Source organism: Bos indicus x Bos taurus, chromosome 8, assembly GCF_003369695.1.
Source record: "Bos indicus x Bos taurus breed Angus x Brahman F1 hybrid chromosome 8, Bos_hybrid_MaternalHap_v2.0, whole genome shotgun sequence".
NCBI lineage: Eukaryota > Metazoa > Chordata > Mammalia > Artiodactyla > Bovidae > Bos > Bos indicus x Bos taurus.
Window position 1 is genome coordinate 44993594 of NC_040083.1, and position 17744 is coordinate 45011337.

General features: G+C 42.9%; 1 long non-coding RNA gene across 5 annotated transcripts in view; it reads right to left on the bottom strand.

Annotated features, from left to right (window-relative positions):
- The window catches only part of LOC113897097, a 90434-nt gene that overhangs the window by 71080 nt on the left and 1610 nt on the right, over positions 1 to 17744 (bottom strand). For all 5 annotated transcript variants that reach the window (XR_003512258.1, XR_003512255.1, XR_003512254.1 and 2 more), the window contains exons 2-3: positions 6565 to 7025; positions 5222 to 5326 (exon numbers count right to left, since the gene is read on the bottom strand). This is a non-coding gene — a long non-coding RNA (uncharacterized LOC113897097). The remainder of the gene's footprint in view (positions 1 to 5221; positions 5327 to 6564; positions 7026 to 17744) is intronic.

Consider the following 17744-nt stretch of genomic DNA (forward strand, 5'->3'; position numbering starts at 1 on the left):
ACTCAAAATGGATCAAAAATATAAACATAAGACCAAATCCCATATAACTCCAGGAAGAAAATATAGGGAAGAAGCTCATCAATGCTGTTCTTGATGAGGATTTTTTTAACATGACACCAAAAGCACAAACATCAAAAGCAAAAATTAACAAATGGGACCACATCAAAAGCAAAACTTTGCATACCAAAGACACTGTTAACAAAATGAACAGGCAGTCTTCTGAATACGAGAAAATTTTTGCAAATCATATATTGGGTAAGGGTTAATATCCAAAATATATAAAGAACACAACTTAATAACAAATAATAAAACTATTTTATTTAAAAATTGGGCAGAAGAACTAAATCGTCATTTTTCCAAAGAGGCCATCAAAATGACCATCAGGCCAAAATGGCCATGAACGCCATGAGGTGTTCAACAACAATTAGCATCAAGAAATGTAATTCAAAACAACTATAAGATATCACCTCACGCTTGGTAGAATGGTTAACATGAAGAAGACAAGTGACCACGATTGCTGGGGAAGATGTGGTGAAAAGGAAACTCTTATACACTGTTGATGGGAATGTAAATTGGTCCCAACACTAAGGAAAACAAGATGGAAGTTCCTCAAGAAATTAAAAACTGATCAACCACACAACGGAGAAGGCAATGGCACTCTACTCCAGTACTCTTGCCTGGCAAATCCCATGGATGGAGGAGCCTGGTGATCTGCAGTCCATGGGGTCGCTACGAGTCAGACACGACCGAGTGACTTCACTTTCACTTTTCACTTTCATGCATTGGAGAAGGAAATGGCAACCCACTCCAGTGTTCTTGCCTGGAGAATCCCAGGGATAGGGGAGCCTGGTGGGCTGCCGTCTCTGGAGTCGCACAGAGTCGGACACGACTGAAGCGACTTAGCAGCAGCAGCAGCAGCAACCACACAATCCAGCAATTCCACTTCTGGGAATATACCCAAGGGAAATGAAAACCCAAAGCAATTTCAAGAGATGTGTCCACATCCTGGCGTATTGCAGCCTTATTTACAATATCTCATTGTGAAACATATGGAAACAATACAAATACCCATCAGTGGATGAATGGATTAAAAAAGATGAGATGTATATACAATGTAGTATTATTTAGCCATGAAAAAGAGAAGGATATCCTGCTTTTTGTGACTACATAGATGGACCTTGACGACATTTTGTTAAGTGAGATAAGCCAGACAGAGAAAGACAAGTACATATTATATAATATCACATACATGTGGAATGTGAAAAAAAAAAACAAATATTTAAAAAAAAAGAGAGTAAAACAGTAGCTACCAGGGGATCAGAGGGTAGTGGGATAGAATTTAGGATGTTTAAGGGTACAAACTTGTAATGAGTACTAATGTAGTCATAGAGATTTAAATTACAGTACACAACAGACTGGTTCCAAATTGGATAAGGAGTACGTCAAGGCTGTATATTGTCACCCTGCTTATTTAACTTATATGCAGAGTACATCATGAGAAACGCTGGACTGGAAGACACACAAGCTGGAATCAAGATTGCCGGGAGAAATATCAATAACCTCAGATATGCAGATGACACCACCCTTATGGCAGAAAGTGAAGAGGAACTCAAAAGCCTCTTGATGAAAGTGAAAGTGGAGAGTGAAAAGTTGGCTTAAAGCTCAACATTCAGAAAACGAAGATCATGGCATCTGGTCCCATCACTTCATGGGAAATAGATGGGGAAACAGTGGAAACAGTGTCAGACTTTATTTTGGGGGGCTCCAAAATCACTACAGATGGTGACTGCAGCCATGAAATTAAAAGACGCTTACTCATTGGAAGGAAAGTTATGACCAACCTAGACAGCATATTCAAAAGCAGAGACATTACTTTGCCAACAAAGGTTCATCTAGTCAAGGCTATGGTTTTTCCTGTGCTCATGTATGGATGTGAGAGTTGGACTGTGAAGAAGGCTGAGCACCAAAGAATTGATGCTTTTGAACTGTGGTGTTGGAGAAGACCCTTGAGAGTCCCTTGGACTGCAAGGAGATCCAACCAGTCCACTCTGAAGGAGATCAGCCCTGGGATTTCTTTGGAAGGAATGATGCTAAAGCTGAAACTCCAGTATTTTGGCCACCTCATGCGAAGAGTTGACTCATTGGAAAAGACTCTGATGCTGGAAGGGATTGGGGGCAGGAGGAGAAGGGGATGACAGAGGATGGGATGGCTGGATGGCATCACTGACTCGATGGACGTGAGTCTTGGTGAACTCCAGGAGTTGGTGATGGACAGGGAGGCCTGGCGTGCTGTGATTCATGGGGTCGCAAAGAGTCAGACACCACTGAGGGACTGAACTGAACTGAAACATAATAATATTGCGCTATAAGTTGACAATCTGGTAAGTATTATTACAATGAAACCATATTACAATATGTAAATGCATCAAAGTAACATGATTAAATTTATATAATGTTACATGTTAAATTTATCCAATTAAAAAAATGATACAATGATCTAGAATAGACTCAGGATTTCATAAAAGTATTTTGATCAGTATCATTATTTTACACCTTAACAAAATATACTTTATAGAATTAGAAAAAAAATTTTGAAGTACATAAATTTTAAATAAACTTGTGATAGGAATAACAAAATTATTCTGATCATGAGAGAATATGGATAAAAAGAAAGAAAAAGGAATGCTTTTACACTGGTGGTGTGAATATAAATTGCTATAGGTACTAGGGAAAACAGAATGAAGATTTTTCAAAAATTAAAAATAAAACTACTATATGATGCAGCCATTTCATTTCTGGGTTTTTATCCAAAGGAAACAAAATCACTATTTTGACAAGATATCTGTACTGTTGTATTCATTGCATCATCATTGTAAGATATGGAAACAACCTACGTATCCACTGATGGATAAATGGGTACAGGAAATGTGGTACACACACACACAGAACATTATTCAGCCATGAAAAAGGAAACCCTGCCATTTGCAACAACATGGATGAAATCTGAGAGCATTATGCTAAGTGAAATAAGTCAGACACAGAAACACAAATAACTGTATGAGCTCACCTTATGTGGTATTTTAACAAATCATAGATAAGGAACATTGGTGGTTGCTAGAGGATGGGGAAAAGAGGGGTGAGGGCAGGCTATTGGTGAAATGGGTAGAGGGTGTCAAAAGGTATAAACTTCCTGTTATAAGATAAAAACTATCACACTATCTGAGGATGTAATGTGCAGCATGGTGACTGCAGTTTACAATACTATACAGTACATTTGAAAGTTGCAAAGAAATAAGATTTAAAACTTCTATCAAAAGGGAAAAAATGGTAACTCTGTGAGTGATAGGTATCAAATCAACATATAGTGGTAATTATTTCACAATATTAATATATATCAAACTATGTTGGATACCTAAAACAAAAATGCTACATGTTAATTACATCTCAATAAAAAATAAAAAATTTTAAAACACGTATTAATTTGTTTTTTCTGCTTGCTTTAGGTTTAATGTGCTCTTCTTTTGGTTTCTTAAGGTAGAAACTAAGGTCCTTGATTTGAAATTTTTTCTAATATAGACTCTTAGTACTATAAATTTTTTTCTAGATATTGCTTTAATAGCATCCCATAAATTTTGATATGGAGTGATTTCATTTTAATTCATTTCAAAATATTTTCTGTTCCCTTTTGATTTCTTCTTTGATCCATACTTTAAAATGTATTATTTAGTTTGCAAATGTTTGAGGACTTTCAGAATTTTCCTGTAGTTGAATTCTAATTTAATTCCACTGTGATCAGAGAATATACTTTGTATAACATGAATTCTTTCAAATTTACTGGGACTCGTTTCATGGCCCAGAATATGGTCCATCTTGGTGGATGTTCCATGTGCACTTGAGAATGTTTATTCTGCTGTTGTTGGGTAGAATGTTCTACAAATGTCAATTCGGTCTGGCTGGTTGATAGTATTGTTCAGGGCTTCAGTATTCTTATTTTCTATATATTCTATGAATTATTAAAAAACATACCATAGAAATTTATGAGAAGTCAGTGTGTAAGTGATGGGCCCTTCAGGACTCCCTCAGGCCACCATGTCAGAACACCCACCAAAAGAGAGTCCTGACTGTCCGCCCCTCTCAATTCCTTACAACAGACTGTATCCCCCATCACAAATGCCTAGCTAGAGACATATGCATTTACCCTCCCGATTTCTCTTCATCCTGCCCTTAAGTTTGATGGTCAGTTCTGTGTACCTGCGGTTCTGATTTTACACCTTGGCTACATCACTTTGAGCTACTACAAGTAAACACAACACCCTTTCACCCAGCCCTGCAGGCTGGAACCAAACAAAATAAAGAGGAATTCCCAATTGCTTGACTCCAAGTAGAGGGTTTCTACCATTAACTGTGAATTCTTCTTAGTTAATTCAGCAAATGGTTAAGCAAGTGTATACTGTGTGCAATGCTTATGTTTTAATTGTGGGCCAATGAATGGGGATTTACCACATATACAGAGAGGGTCTGATTGGAAGGGAGGTGAAGGACGAAAGACCTAGTGTTGATAACAAGAGGAGTCCAACTTCCACAAAAGGGAAACCCAAATTCCCTCAAGAACAACATAGCAAGGGTATTTAGCTGTCCCAGAGCCAGCACAGAATAATTATACTCTTGGACTTCCCTGTTGGTGCAGTGGTTAAGAATCCACCTGCAGGGAATGAGGGTTTGATCCCTGGTCAGGGAACTAAGATCCTATACTCCAAGAGGCAACCCAGCCTGTGTGCCACAACTACTGAGCCTGTGCTCTAGAGCCTACATACCACAATGAAAGACTGCTGAAGCCCATGTGCTCCTCAACAAAAGAAGCCACTGCAGTGAGACGCCTGCGCGCCACAGCTAGAGACAGTCTGTGCACAGCAATGGAGACCCAGCGCAGCCACAGATTAATTAAAGTTTTTAAAAGGATAATTACACTTTTTACTTCTCTCCACTTTCCTTCCGCTTCTCATGATCTCAGGAAGCAAAGGAGTTCTTAGCATGCCTAGGGGAATGGGGATCCCTCTGCATTCTCAGAATTCCTTTCGTTAGATTGAAAAAGATCCGAGAAGCAGGCCACAGTGTGTCCAGAATGTCCTGCGTGGAGCTCAGTGAAGAGGTAAGAACTGCCCTGCCTCGTGTGCCCAGCTGACGACAATCAACACAAGCGTTCGCTCCCAAAATTGCTTACCAGCCATCACACCAGCTGACGCTCCTCTTTACAGCTGATGTAGCTGTTTCCAAATGGTCGACGGTATAAGAAGGTTGTAGCAATCAAACCTAACGTCCCCTCTATCTGTAAAATATTTTATGAGAACAAAAAATTACCCCAGAATTCAAACAGAAAAAAACTTGCAAATGTCTTTCTCCCTAAGATATGTTCATGTAATACTGCATGTTCTGGTCCAAAGAGAGATACTTATCTAATTGGATTTTGACAAACAAGTTCTAGTTTATTTCTAGCAACCCACTCCAGTATTCTTGCCTGGAGAATCCCGGGGACAAGGGAGCCTGGTGGGCTGCCGTCTATGGGGTCGCACAGAGTCGGGCACGACTGAAGCGACTTAGCAGCAGCAGCAGCAGAATGAAGATCTTTGAACACCGGTTTCTATGTCAGATTTATAAGCAGCAAGGATATCTATAAAATGTTGATTTAAAAATTGGCATGGGCCCTGTTACACAAAAAAGATGTATTTGGGGAGTCAGGAAGTTAGAAGAGGGAGAAAGTTTACTGACAGTAACTTAACAAATACTACATTTTGTAACAAAAATGTTGGCAATCATCCATCCATTGATACTATTGATTTTGCTCTATTTATGGAAATGGGCTGATAATTGACATTATAACGTTGGTCTATAGCAAGGGAGCAGTCCTAGGAGGCCCTGCTTACTTGTTTACCTTACAGTATTTCTTCTGATATAAAAGAAACTTGCCAGTGGTAACTTCTGGGGAATAGCACTAGGAATTTATGAAAATGTGGATTCGAAGAAAGGAAATTTTTACTTTTCATTTTATTAACTTCTGAACTGTTTAAATTAACGTTAACCATGAATTACTTGTTAAAATAGATATTAGAGCTGTAAGTTTTAAAATGGTAAAGGTCTGTAAATTAAGTGAAGGCAGTACATCATATCAGAGAAGGCAATGGCACCCCACTCCAGAACTCTTGCCTGGAGAATCCCATGGATGGAGGAGCCTGGAAGGCTGCAGTCCATGGGGTTGCTGAGGGTCAGGCACGACTGAGCGACTTCACTTTGACTTTTCACTTTCATACATTGGAGCAGGAAATGGCAACCCACTCCAGTACTCTTGCCTGGAGAATCCCAGGGACAGGGGAGCCTGGTGGGCTTCCGTCTACCGGGTCACACAGAGTCGGACACGACTGAAGTGACTTAGCAGCAGCAGTACATCATATTCATTTTAAAATAGTTATATTATTGTGTAAGTTTACATGTAAGTTTACAGACAAATTTACAATCACTAAATGTACCAAAAAAATCTATAAAGAGACACCATAAATTGATAGTACTTACCTCTGGGGGTGAGAGTAAGGTAAGAAGTAAGGTATTATTCTATACTCTTCATTATTTGGTTTTTCACAAATGCATTTGCTTACTTGCTACCTGCATAATGTTTAAATCAATAAGATGAGGACGATTTTTATAAAATCCTTTTTCTGCTCCTTGGAAGTTCTTCCCCTTCTAGTAACAGCACCCAGCCTGTTTTGTCTGATTCTGGTGGGTTTTCAACCACAGGGGTTAAAGTCAGGGGTGTCACATGACCAAAGAAACACCAATCAGTTCATCTTGCTCAGGAATCTGAATCTGAGCAGAAACACATGTGTACTGGAGGTGGCTGTGAATGAGTCATCCAAAGGCAGCTTCTTGAAAGGCTGTCCATGTGTATCTGAGGCTCTGAATCCACACGTGTCCTGGGCTCCTCTCCTTAGTTCTGGTTTATCAGGTCTTCTCTTGTGTGTCCTTTCAGTAAATTCCTTTAGAAAAAAGCAAATGGTCTACGGCCATACCACCCTGAACGCGCCCGATCTCGTCTGATCTCGGAAAAAGCAAATGGAGAGAGAAAGAGTAACACATTTATTGAAAATAATAATAAATTCAGGATCGATCACCTTGAGTCCACGGTTCCTATAAGACATTCAGGTGAAACCGTCTAATAGACTGTTGAAAATAAGGGCTTGGAACTCAGCAAAGACTAAGAATTGCTGGCACAGATTTAAGAGGTATGAGAGTGCAAGCCAAAGTGTGTGATCCAAGAGAGATGAGACAACAGAGTCAAGGATGTGACTGTGAGAACTACCACCACCCGAGAATGGGGAAGGAATATCAGACACTGCTATTTGCCCACCGTGGTTAACACCACCATCAGGCCATGGTACCTGGGGAGACCTGCTGTAGTCAGTCTTAAGACCTTGAAGATGATTTTGTGTGTATACCTACCCAAAGGGCATTGTCACATAGTTGCAAGGTGACGGAAGGTACATGATGTCTAGTCATTAACATATAACATAGAGACAGTGTGGCCAGGTGACTGAATAAGAAATTGCACCCGTGAGACTTCTCCAGTAGTCCAGGAGTTAAGATGCTGCCTTCCAGTTCAGGAGGCAGTTGGATCCCTGGTCTGGGAACTAAGATCCCACATGCTACACAGTGTGGCCAAAAGAAAAAGAGCAAACAAAAAGAAAGCAATTCTATCTAGGTGTGTGTGTGTGCGTGTGTTAGACACTCAGTCATATTTGACTCTTTGTGACTCCATGGGCTGTAGCCCACAGGCTCCTCTGTCCATGGAATTCTCCAGGCAAGAATACTGAGTGGAGTGGGTTGCCATTCCCTTCTCCAGGGGACCTTCCCAAACCAGGAATTGAACCTGGATCTCAGTTGCAGGTGGATTCTTTACTGTCTGAGCCACCAGGGAAGCCCTTGTATCCAGGACAAGATGCTAAATCAGATAGTGTGCGCTATGAAACAAGCCTTTGCTACCATTTAAGGTGAAACAACATGTGAGTTTCTCAGGAACTGCCATCACCATGAAAACCCACATTTCATGACAGAGTTGGAGACCTCAAGAGAAACAGACAGGGAGAGCACTTGATGTCTTCCTTTGGAGGCCTCACCCAGGGTACCTGACACCTGGTGACCTGGCACCCCTGCCAATTAACATCAGAAAAAGCCCGGGTAGAGTAGAGAACCCACAGCTCCTGCTGAAACAGGCCCTTAGAAACCAGAGGTCACATACCGATGGTCATCAGGCCTGGTAGCTCTGTCTTAACTGCACTTTGAAATCACCTGGGGCATTTTAAAACATACTGATGACTCATCCTGCCTCCCAAGAGGCTGACTTAATTGACTCAAGAGTGTGATTTGGTATCAGCACTTTTAAAGGCTCCCCACATGATCCTAATGTACAGCCAAGGTTTAAGACCCCAAATGAGCCCACAGATGTTTTGTTTGACTTGCACTATACCGGCCTGAAAAGTATTTTTTAATTATTTTTCAATAATAAAAGATCAGTCAATTTTCATGGAAAACAAACCTGTGATTACCAAAGGAGAAAGGGCAGTGGGGATACATTAGGAGTATAGGATTAACAGATACACACTACTATACATAAACAACAAGGATTTACTGTATAGCACAGGGAACCATATTCAATATCTTGTAATAACCTATAATGGAAAACAATCTGAAAAACTACATATATAATTGAATCACTTTGCTGTACACCTGAAACTAACAACACAATATTGTAAATCAGCAATACTTCAAAACACAAGAAAGATAGTCAATTTCATATACCCAAATCACCCAGACTGCTGTCGTCTGTTGGAATATCTGTGCACAGTAGACCTGCACTCCATGGGACAATATTCAGTAGTTCTGAGTTGCAGCCATACCTCTTGCAAGCATTTTCTCAGCATTCCACAGCCCTCCCTGGCCCACCCCACTATCACCAAGGCACAGAGCCCATGACTGTTGCTGCTTATCATCCTGCTTGTATTGTGGGACTTTCACATCAGTGTTGAAAGACGTGAAATAGCACTTATCTTTGTGTCTCCAGCGAAACAGGAAATAGAAAGGCAGTCCAAGTGGGCTGTGCGCTCCACGGGGCCTGCTGCTCGTTTCCAGTGACTGCCTGGCTCTTAACAGCATTTGGGTATGTGTCCTAGATTGAAATCTGTTTTCCCAACAGGAAGACCAATATGCCCCATAACCTGTGGATCAAAGACCTGAGACGTGAGAGATCCCACCTCTCGTTATCTTAATAATTAGTTACATCTCATACAAAAGAAAACTACATAAAAACAGTAAGAAATAAGAGGCAACCAATGGCACCACAGATCGAGTTCCAGAATTAAGGCAATGCTGGAAGTTTGTGGGCTTCCCTGGTGGTTCAGCAGTAAAAGAATCTGCCTGTCAATGCAAGAGATTTGGTTTGATCCCTGGGTTGGGAAGACCCTCTGGAGAAGAAAATGGCAACCCACTCTAGTATTCTTGCTTGGGAAATCCACGGACAGAAGAGCCTGGTGGGCTGCAGTCCACAGGGTCGCAAAACAATTGGACACGACTTAGAAATTAAACAACACAAAACAAGAAGTTTGTATCCTTTGTAGGGGACAAAGGAGGCTAGAGACAAACCTGACCTGTAAGGTGGAAGTGGGGAGTCACTATTCAACAGGTATATAGTGCCAGCTAAGCAAGATAAATAAGTTCTAGAGACCTGCTGTGATTGTAATTAACAATATTGTATCCTGCACTTCCCTGGTAGCTCAGTTGGTAAAGAATATGCCTGTACTTGAGGAGACCCGGGTTTGATCCCTGGGTTAGGAAAATCCTCTGGAGAAGGAAATGACAACCCACTCCAGTATTCTTGCCTAGAAAATCCCAGGGACAGAGGAACCTTGCAGACTACAGTCCATGGAGTCCCAAGAGTTGGACACAACTTAGCGACTAAACCACCACCATCATGTACTTAAACTTTGTCAAGAGGGTACATCTCCAGTTAAATGTTCTTACAAGATTCCAGAACCATGAACCTGGAGTGGGATAGACTATCATCCTTGTGAATACTGGAGCTGCCTTTTATATTCCAGAGGTGAAATAGAGGGACAAGTATGGCCTGGGGATCACAGAGCTCAATAAATGTCGATATTTAGGAATGACTTGGAGGACAAGGGAGGGGAAAGTGCATCAGTGTTACATCACAAGCCTTGTCTGAAAAGAGCAAAGGAGGGGAGGGATATCATGGCAGCTTAGAGGCCCAAGTGTGAGTCCCAGCTCAGGCATGTCTTAGCTGAAGGATTTGTGTACTAATGAATTAGCCCCTGAGCCTTGATCTGTAAAATGGATGTAATAATAGCATACCACATAAGGCTGCTAGGAGAATTAGGTGTGATAATTATAAGTGCTAACAAAGCACTTAGCACAGGCCCTAGTGATGGTAGCCATGCAGAAAATACATCCTCAACTCCAGAACACTGAAGACAAGGCTTCCTCCAAGCTCTGGTTCAGAGTCTCTCATGAGGTTGCAGTCTGTTGGCAAGCCCCTTTCCTCACCAGCTTCTGACGGGGTACCTCAGCTCCTTACATGTGGACCTCATCATAGGCTGCCTGACTATCCCCACAGTATGGCAACCAGTTTCCCCTAGAGGGAGAGACCAGAAAGCAAGCCCAAGAAGGAAGCTACCATCTTCTAAAACCTAATCTCAGACATGACATTCCATCACCTTTACCACATCCTATTGGTCACACAGACTAATCCCTGGACAATGCAGTACACTGTGGAGGGAACCACACAAGAGTATGAATGCCTGAGGGGATTCTTGTGGGGCCTTTGGGCCTGGCCACTACATTTCCCCTCCTTCTTCCTTGCTTTATTTTTCTCCATACCACCTATCACCAACTAACACATCATTACCTTATCTCGCTTATCATCAGTCTCAACACAATAGAATACAAGATGATAGAGACTTCTGCTTGTTTTGCTCGCTGTTATATCATCAGCCCCTAGAACAGTGCTGGCATACATTCAATGGTGAGTAGTGGGGCTTCATTCAATGGTGTATAGTGGGCCACCCAGCTGCACCGTTTTTACAAGAAATGAGCCTGAATCCCCTGCTAGAAAATCACTGCTCATGTGGATTTTCACTTTTTTTATTTTTTATGGTATAGATGATTTTATTTGCAAAGCAGAAGTAGAGACAGATGTAGAGAACAAATGTATGGATAGCAAAAGGGGAAGGGCAAGGTGGAAGGAATCGGGAGGTTCGGATTGACACATATACACTATAGATATGTATAAAATAGATAACTAATGAGAACCTACTGTGTAATACAGGGAACTCTACTCAGTGCTCTGTGGTGACCCAACTTGGAAGAAAATCCAAAAAAGAGGGGATATATATATATATATAGCCAATTCACTTTGCTATACAGCAGAAACTAACACAACACTGTAAAGCAACTGCTGCTGCCGTTTAGTAACGAAGTCATGTCCAACTCTTTGCGAGCCATGGACTGCCGCCCACCAGGCTCTTCTGTCCTTAGGATTTCCCAGGCAAGAACACTGGAGTGGGTGGCTATTTCCTTCTCCCCACTCTCACTCCTTAAAAAACATTCTAGTACATGATTCTTACCATTTTACTTGTGAGGAAAATGAAATCCAGGAAGATTAAGGGTCTTCTTGCCTGGGGTCAGCAAATGGTGCCGTGGATCAAGGACTGGTCACTGTGCCCTTGACCTGCACACTTCATCTTCCAGGGCCTCCCTACAGACCTGTGCAGCATATAACCTTACGGATAAGTCACAGTCCACACAGGGTGCTTCACTCATAATTCACAATACTTCCTATAATTAACAGCCTGTTTACATTATTAATAGTTTGTATGGCTTTCACCCAGGCAGCCAAGCATTGCGGAATGAAAGATGGAACTGAAGGGCCTGGAGGAAAGGCACCACCCAAACGCTCTGACTCAATTCTCCTTTCCTAGAGAGGCTGTTTCATTTCACTCCAAAGAGAGCCTCAGGCCCAGGCTGCCCCTGCTGGTGCTTTATACTCAGGTAATGGGGAGCAGTTGTCCCCACAGATGGGACACTTCAGGATGAACCAGTTCTGAAGCACTATCCCCTCCCCCACCAAAAAAATATTACCAAGCATTTAGCAGCTTGAAAAAGAAAAAAGAAACCCCATTGTAACCCCAGTCCCAGGGCTCCGAGCTCCCTGTGCTGGACAACAGAGTCCTAAGGTGTCCTGTAGAAGGAAATGGCAACCCACTCCAGTACTCTTGCCTGGAGAATGCCATGGACAGAGGAGCCTGGTGGGCTACAGTCCACGGGGTTGCAAAGAGTCAGACATGACTGAGTGAGCACACAGCGTCCCACGGAGGGACTTGGGCTAATCTTAGAATGGCTTCCTAGGTAATCGTCTGTCTCTTCCTTCAGGCCTGGGACCATAAAAGCCCCTTTCCCCTCAACTCCTACCAAAGTATTAAAATATGTTAACAATACATACATATGCATGTGGGACTGGAAGACTGGGATTGACATGTATATGCCACTATATATAAAATAGATAACTAATAAGACCAACTATATAACACAGGGAACTCTACTTAATACTCCTTAATGGCCTAAATGGGAAAATAATCCAAAAAAGAGTGGATATATGTATAACTGATTTACTTTGCTATATGCCGGAAACACAACACTATAAATTAACTAGACTCCAATAAAAATTTTTAAAAATTAAAAAAAAAAAACACCAATACACACACATACGTTCAATTCAGTTGATCAACCACCTCACCTCTGAAAACCAATGGAAGGACAGCAACAAAGATGCCAGTTACAGGTCCATATGGAATTCCTACCCCCTACTCTAGTGAAAGTGAAAGTCACTCAATTGTGTCCGACTCTTTGCAACCCCATGGACTATACAGTCCATGGAACTCTCCAGGCCAGATTACTGGAGTGGGTAGCCTTTCCCTTCTCCAGGGGATCTTCCCAACCCAGGGATCGAACCCAGGTCTCCCACATTGCAGGCAGAATCTTTACCAGCTGAGTCACAAGGGAAACCCACGAATACTGGAGTGGGTAGCCTTTCCCTTCTCCAGGGGATCTTCCCAACCCAGGAATTGAACCGGGGTCTCCTGCATTGCAGACAAAATCTTTACCAACTGAGCTATGTACTCTTGACTGAAAAGGCAGAGGAGAGAGAGGAGTACAGCAGAGCCGAAGTCCTCACGGAAAGCAGTGAGGGGTTGACAACAGCATCGGGTTAGAGGGCAAACAGAGGGCAATATCGTGATGGCCAAGGGTAAAGAAGGGTGGGTAGCCAGCTGCTCCCCGCCCCTCTCCAGCTAAGTCTTGTCAAGACTACCCACTCCTGGGGCCTCCCTGGTGGCTCAGCGGTAAAGAATCCATCTGCAGATGCGGGAGATACGGGTTTGATCCCTGATCCAGGAGGATCGCATGTGCTGCAGAGCAACTAAGCCTGTGCAGCAAAACTACTGAGCCTGTGCTTTAGAGCCCAAGAGATACAACTACTGAAGCCTACATGCCCGAGAGCCTGTGCCCCACAAGAGAAACCGCCGCAGTGAGAAGCCCGTGCACCGCAACTAGAGAGTAGCCCCCCATAGCAACGAAGACCCAGCACAGCCAAAAATAAGTAAAATTATAAAAAAAAAAAAAGAAAAAGAAAAGACAGCCCACTCCTCTGCCCTGCCTGCAGTTGTGAGGGGAGGCACCCAGATCAGCTGCTGAGCCCTGGTACTCTCATGGTCACTGATCATCTCTTCCATCCTCTTTGAAACCAGCTTTGCCTTCCTGCATGTTCTCTCTTATATTTCTCTAGGACTGCCATAACAGACCATACACTGGGTACTTAAATGACAGAAATTTATTTTCTCACAGTTCTAGAGGCCAGAAGTCCAAGATCACGGTGCCAGTGGGGTGGTTTCCTCCATGCCTTGTAGACGACAGTCCTCTTGCCACCTCACATGGTCTTTTCTCTGTGTGTATGTACCCCTGGTATTCCTTTCTCTTCTTATAAAGACATCAGTTATATTGCATTAGGACCCCACCTCTCTAATTAATCTTTAACAGATACTCAGCATATATTTGTATGAGAATTATGACTTTAGCTTTTTTTTTAAATTATTCTTTGAAAACGTATCTAAGTCCACAGTTTACATGTTTCTAGTATATTAGGAGTAGCCTTTAAGGGCTGTTGTTGCATGCATGCTCAATCGCTCAGTTGTGTCCGACTCTTGTGACCCTGTAACTGTAGCCTGCCAGGGATGTAGCTCTGTCCATGGGATTCTCCAGGCAAGAATACTGAAGTAGGTTGCCCCTCTGCAGGGGATCCTCCTGACCCAGGGATCGAACCTCCATCTCCTGTGCCTCCTGCATTGCAGGCAGATTCTTTACCCATTGAGCTGCTTGGGAAGCCCTAACACAAATTCAACAAGAACAACTGTCTCAGAGTGATATTTCAGATCTATTCTATGCTTCTCTCCTCTCATCCTCTCAACCAGACTCCCTTAGGAATTTTTTGTAGAGTGAGAGTCCTCTGCCTGAGGCTTTCCACATCTGTCAGATCAAGAACCAAACACTATCACACTTGTCCCCGAGGGATCCTGCAGGGACTCTTCCTCAGCAAATAGATCCAACCTCTTTTGTTCTGTCCACTGAAGTTTCACTATTTACCATATTACTTAAATAATTCCCATGTTTTGTGTTTATTGTCAAAAACACTTTAGAATTACTGATTGATATACTTGCTGAGTATCTTATGAACTCAATCTACATAATATACAAAGTCACGTATTAGATTGCATTCCAGACCTGGGATTAGGATTCTGGCCCCATAATCAGTCTCCTGGGACAAACTGCTATTTCACATCCACCCACACACCCTACTTACATGAAACTTTGCCCGGGCAAATGTCAAAGAAGAACATCCTCAGTAATTTCTCTTATCAATCGATCCAAGCAAACACAATGGGCTTGCTTTTCCCCAGAGCTGAAGTCACCTCCTAGCCAGAAGTTAAGTGTTAGGCTCTGGATCAGGGCACTGAGCTGAAACCAAAGGCCCAGCAAGAATGAGTGAGAATGTGGAGATATCAGTTTTTATCACCTGTGTGAACTGGGACAGCACTCATTTTTGGAAGGATAGAGATAGGTCTGCAAATCAGAAGAAACGCTGTCCCCAGGCAGGTGGGGCCCCTGGATGTTTTTTCCACCTGTGCCTCTCCCCTCCCCGCAGCCCCTCTCAAGGCCCTCTGGGCAGAAGGCTCTGCTGGAAGTCAGCCAACTCCTCCAGTTCTGTTGTGCTCTCAGAGGGGATAACTTCAGATCCTGTGCTGTAGCTAGCAAATTCACTTTCAAACACGCCCAGTTGGAGGAGATCTGCCAAACCATCAGGGAAAGCCAGTCCTCATCCCCTCCTCCAGGCAAAACCTAGCCAGGTAATTCCAGTTCCTAAGTGACACAGGATATCAGAGAAAGTGTTTAGACCATCAGACATCTTGGAATGTAAGTCCCAGGAGAGCAGGGATTTATATTTTGCTTATCACCATATTTCCAGCACTAGAACAGTGTGTAGGCACTCAACAAACTCTGACAGCCCAAGAGGTTCTGTGATTAGCTCAAGTTTGCCCAAGCAGGGTCAGAGTTAAGCCTAGAACCCAGAAACAAAGAAAGAAAAGAATAATTGTTGAGTCTTACTATGTGCAGATAACCATTTCTTTAAATGTATTCCTTACTTCATCTCTTACCACACATTATGTGGTGGCTACCACTGTCATCCTCATTCTACAGAAAGCTTATCCAACAGGTCACAGAGCAGCAGTGTTCATCCATCCATTTGGCAAACAGTTACTAAGTGTCTGCTATTTACCTGGCCCCATATCCAGCACGGGGGATACAGTAGTGAACAGGAGAGACATGGAGCTGATATTCTAGGGTGGGCGACATCCAATCAGCCAGCAAGACCCAGACTGACAATGTACTCGCCAGTTAGAATACATTCTACAAAGGAAGTCAATGGAGGGAGGTGACAGAGAGAGACGGGGTAGAGGGAAAGGTCTCTGTTGGGTAGAGTGGTCTGAGAAGGGCTTTTTAAGAAGGGAACATGTAGACTGAGGACTGAAGGATGAGAAGGGTACCCCTGCGATGAGCCTGAGGAAGAGCATTCAGAAAGAAGAGCAAGTGCAAAGGCCTGAGGGACAGAAGGGCATGGCGAGTGGAAGGACCAGGAAGGGAGCAGACAGAATGGTGAAGAGGGGGCCTGGGCTGAGTTTCACGGACAGCCAAAGGTCAGCTCCCTTTCCCCAGGAAAACCTAGGGATGCTTTCCCTCTCCCAACACTTTCTTAGGATGTTTCTGGAGCTTGTTCTCTATCCAAACAAGGAAATAACCCCAGAGAAAGGAAGGCATGGAATTCAGATGGGGAATTTCAGGATGGAATTGTGTGCCCCAGCCCCTTAAGCCTAAAGAGAATCATTCCAGGTTGAAGCAGGAGGGAGGAACCTCCCTGAGAGGGGTTTCTGGGAGACAGAATGTTCCAGGGATTTCACACAATGCTGGGGAAGCTGAGGAAGGGACGAATACAGTCAAAGCAGACAACACAAGTGAAGGGGAGGCAGTTAAAAATCCATGAAAAAACACACTTAACTCTCCATGAAATACAATGTATCAAATATAAAAACTGGTTGTGGGACTTGCCCTGTGATAAAGTGGTTGAGAATCTACCGTGGGAAGTAGGGGACGTGGGCTCAATCCCTGATCAGGGAACTAAGCTCCCACATGCTACAGGGCAACTAAGTCCTTGTGCCACAAGTACTGAGCCTGTGCAGTCTGGAGCCTGGCCACCACGACCTAGAAAGTTGGTGTGCCCCCAGGAAAAGCTCCCACGTGACGTAACAAAGATCCAGTGTACTGCAACTGAGAGCTGATGCAGCCACACAAATAAGACAATGTAAACCTTAAAAAAAAAAAAAAGATTGTGCCATGGATAATATTTGCATAGTAATAATTTATTCAACAAATATTTATTGAGGACCTTTTCTATGCCAGACCCTTATCTGGCTCTGGGGACATATCAGGGAACAAAGGCAAGCTGCTTCCTCTCAGGTAACTCATGTTCTAGTTGGGAAGACTTGTGTATTTAAAAAAGAATGAGGTTAGTTTCATCTTGCATCCTTGTTCTACAGACCAAATAAATACACCTACTGCGTTGTCTGGAAGAATGCTCACTACAGGTTTACTGTGGTTATTCCAAGGGGTGATTTCTTGCTCTCTTTTGAGTGTATTTTTTCAAATCTCCTAACATTTTATAAAGTATATAGTATTTGTGCAAAACATTAAATCACTGCTTTGTAAAGAGAAATCACACTGCTTTCTGTGCAAAGCAGAAAGCACTAGCTGGGGTGGGAGCTTAAGTCATGTTTATGACTTAAACATGAAAATCATCTCTAACCTGGTGTGCCCAATTCTCTTTTACCACCTCCCAGGACCTGGAGAAGGACAAATTTCTGGGAGACCTTAGTATTTTCTGTTCTGCTATGCTGAGTCTGTTTCCTTGACTCAAAAGATAGGGCAGGGATACCAGCTTTGTTGGGAGTTGGAGCAGGCACCCTTCTATGCCGGAACACGCTAAGCACACTGGTTGATAAGGCTGCAGCTCTCTAAGTGTATAA